The following is a 3842-nucleotide window of genomic DNA, read 5'->3' as shown; positions in this document are numbered from 1 at the left end:
AGACAAAATGTGGAAACACCAAGAAATGACAACCAAGAACCATGAAGCCTCCATGAAGAGCCTAGAGAGGCAAATTGGGCAAATCTCCAAACAGATTTCTGTTGAGAAATCTTCAAGCTCACTGCCAAGTGACTCAATCCCAAATCCTAAGGAAGAATGCAAGGCAATACAATTGAGGAGTGGAAAAGTCTTGGTGAAAAATGAAGAAGCAACCAAGAAGCCAAAGGAAAGTGACAAGAAACAAGCTGAAGAAGAGAAAGTCAATGACAAGAAGGAGGCAGCAAGCAAGCCAACTCAGGATCAAGCTCAAGAAAAAGAAGATCAGCCACAAAAATCAAGAAAGGGAAAGGAAGTAATTGAAGAGCCAACTGAGGACCAAAGGCAGGGAAATAACTTCACTCCTCCCTTGCCATATCCTCAAAGGTTTAACAAGGAAACTAAGGACCAACACTTCCCAAAATTTCTTGAAATCTTCAAGAAGTTAGAAATCAATATTCCCTTAACTGAAGCACTTGAGCAAATGCCCCTGTACGCAAAGTTCTTGAAGGAACTTATCAACAAGAAGAGGAGTTGGCAAGTTAATGAAACTGTACTGCTCACTGAGGAATGCAGAGCACTAATCCAGAAGGGACTTCCTCCCAAACTTGAGGACCCTGGGAGTTTCTTTCTACCCTGCGCCATTGGCAGTATGACTATCAAGAAGGCGATGTGTGACTTGGGAGCTAGTATCAATCTGATGCCTGCTTCTCTAGTGAAAAAGTTAGGCATAAAAGAGGTAAAACCGGTACAGATGTCTCTAGAATTGGTGGACAAATCAGTGATATGCCCCAGTGGTATAATTGAGAACCTTCTAGTCAAAGTAGACAGATTCATCTTCCCAGCAGATTTTGTGATCCTGGATTCGAATCAGGATGAGGGCGATTCCATTATACTGGGAAGACCGTTTTTAGCCACTGCTAGGGCCATCATAGACATAGAGCAAGGAGAATTAACCCTCAGGATGCATAATGAAAGTATCACTCTGAGTGTACTACCAGAAACACCGAACAGTAATGAAAAGAAGGATGGTACAGAAACAGACAAGGAGAATCTGCAGTGGAGGGAGGAAATCAACAAGACAAACAACAACTGCCCTCCCAAGCAAGAGATAGACGATACAGCAGGCCAAAAAGAGAAAGAGACTGTGCAAAGTAATGAAGAAGCTCAAGGGAACATTGTAGTATTGGCAGCTAAGAAAAGGAATTTCAAAAGGGAGCCTGTTTTCAAAGAAGAAGAATTAACAAAAGGAAGGAAGAAAAACAAAAACAGAATCAAAAAGGGGTGGAAGAACAAAAAAATCCCAACAGAAGGGCTCTTCAAAGGTGACAAAGTGCAGTTAGTCTATCAACAACTGGGAACAGACCAACAGACTAACGATTACTACACTGTGAGCAAAATATTATCACTAGAACATGCTGAGATAGAGCACCAAGGAACAAAGAAGAAGCTCACGATCAGAGGGGACAAGTTGAGGCACTACAGTCATCAACCACCATAAAAGAAAGCTTCAATGTCAAGCTAGTGACAATAAAAGAGCGCTTGTTGGGAGGCAACCCAACCGGAGGTACTTTTCTTTCATAGTTAGTTCAATAAAAAGGTTAAATGAGTAGTATGTATTGCAAGGAGCTAAGTTTGGTGTTTCACACCAAAACATATTAAGGGAGAATGAAGGATTCTAAGTTTGGTGTTCCACCAAAATCTTACTTAAAAGCACATTCTCACTTTCTATATAAAGAGCTACCAGCTCCAAGCAATCTGACAAATCATTTAAGCATTGTCTGTTTCTAGTTTTCAATTTTATTACCTTTAGCGAAGATTTAAGCTTTCACATATGGTTATGGATAAGAAACATGGCAAGAGACTGAGTTTGGTGTTCACACACCAAAGTAAGTTCAAACGCCTACAAGAAAGTCTTGCACACTAACAAATCACATAAGGGCTTGAGAAACAAGCAACTTCCATTAACACTGCAGAAAATCAATCACTCTTATGGGAGGACTACTCACCATTAGCTGAGATGAAAGAAGAAGGAGCTACCAAGAGGTTGTATTGTCATTTAACTCCATCAGTATTGAATTGCTCAAATTTGGAAGTATGAATACGCCCATTTTAACAGAAACTGTTAGTGTAGTATGCATCAATTATGTTTTTGTAGGCTAGTTCATGTGTTGGCTTGTGTGTTCATTTTCACTTAACAAGAAGTATGTGTTGTCCCCTGCATCTTTAAATTTAATAAAAGAACAGTTTGAATGTGAAGTGAAATGGTCTCTGTTAGTTAGAAGTGGAATAAAAGTAAGTGGTGGTGTGTGTGATTGCATTATAACTCACTTTAGTGAATAAAGAGCTAAGATATCTCCTTCTAAGTAGAGAGTGGCCTATTGTCTATGAATCTCAATTGAATAGAATTCCTTGGTTAGAAAGAAAAACAAAAAAAAAAGAAAGAAAGAACAAAGAAAGCTAAAAGGTGGCAAAACAAAAGAAAAACAAAAAGAAATAAAGCTGGACACCAATAGCTTGAACTCTGAAATATATGCCTGTGATGTTTTTGTACTAGGATCTGCTTGGATTAGTAAGCTCTTAGGAGTGCCTCAACACTTGGTGACTTGGGTTAACTAACCCGGGATCATCAGCTGAAAATCCACTATCAAGAGCAACCTAACTACAAAGCATTTAGTAGCCCAAAGAGGTGCTGGGCATCAATGTTTTAAGAAGGAATGTGAGCCAAGTGTCTATGGTGAATAATGTGTCAAGTATAAAAAGAAAATGAACTTGCTACACATGACACTCAAATAAAGCTTTTGAATAAAGTAATAGCCAAGGATAAAGGAATAATGAGAGGTCATAGCAGTATGTCACTTGAAACTTGAAGGAAACTTTCTAGGCCTAGGAGTCAATAAGAAGTGAGCATTTGCATATCCACATAAAACCCCATGAACTATCAATAACACTTTGCTAGCATGAACTTCCTCTTCCATTTCATTCTTTCTTCTTAATAAATTCATTTCTTGCTTGGGGACAAGCAAGCTTTAAGTTTGGTGTTGTGATGACAAGTCATCCTAGCCCATTTTAGCTAGTCTTTTTCTTTTGTTTTCATTAGAATTATGCACTTTCTTAAGCTACAAGCAAGCTAATTGAGTAGATTTTCATGTTTCCCTTGATTGAACCAACCATATGTGAATTCATGCCATTTCATGAGGTTTTGAACTATATTTGTTGCATATTGTGGAAGATTGAATACCTCATGATTTTGAGCAAAACTTTGATTAGTTTGGTTGATCAATGATAGGTGAAGAAGGCTTGGAGAAAGGTTGAAGCAAAGAGGAATGGCTAGGAGTGAAGAGAGGACAATGGAATAAGTGAAAATTGAACCGGGTTGCATGAAGTTAGCCCCAACGTTAGCCCCCTAACTTGGAGGCTAACGTTGGGCATATGAATCACTCTTTGGAAGTAGCCAACGTTAGCCCCAACGTTAGCCCCCTAACTTGGAGGCTAACGTTGGAACTTGAGAGTTTCTCCCTGGGCTACCAACGTTTGCGCCAACGTTAGCCCCCTAACTTGGAGGCTAACGTTGGCACTTAAATCACAATGGGGGAGTAGGCAACGTTTGCGCCAACGTTAGCCCCCTAACGTGGAGGCTAACGTTGGCACCAATCACACCAAGCAAGGCCAACGTTAGGGTCAAAGTTAGACCCCTAACGTTGGCGCCAACGTCTAAACCAGAAGAATGTGGTTTGCTGATATGAAAAGTTAGGGTCAAAGTTAGACCCCTAACTTTGACCCTAACGTTGAAGACCAACGTTGGC

Source organism: Arachis ipaensis, chromosome B10 (assembly GCF_059453495.1).
Source record: "Arachis ipaensis isolate K30076 ecotype BB chromosome B10, ASM5945349v1, whole genome shotgun sequence".
In the NCBI taxonomy this organism is placed as follows: domain Eukaryota; kingdom Viridiplantae; phylum Streptophyta; class Magnoliopsida; order Fabales; family Fabaceae; genus Arachis; species Arachis ipaensis.
This window is presented reverse-complemented; position numbering follows the sequence as displayed.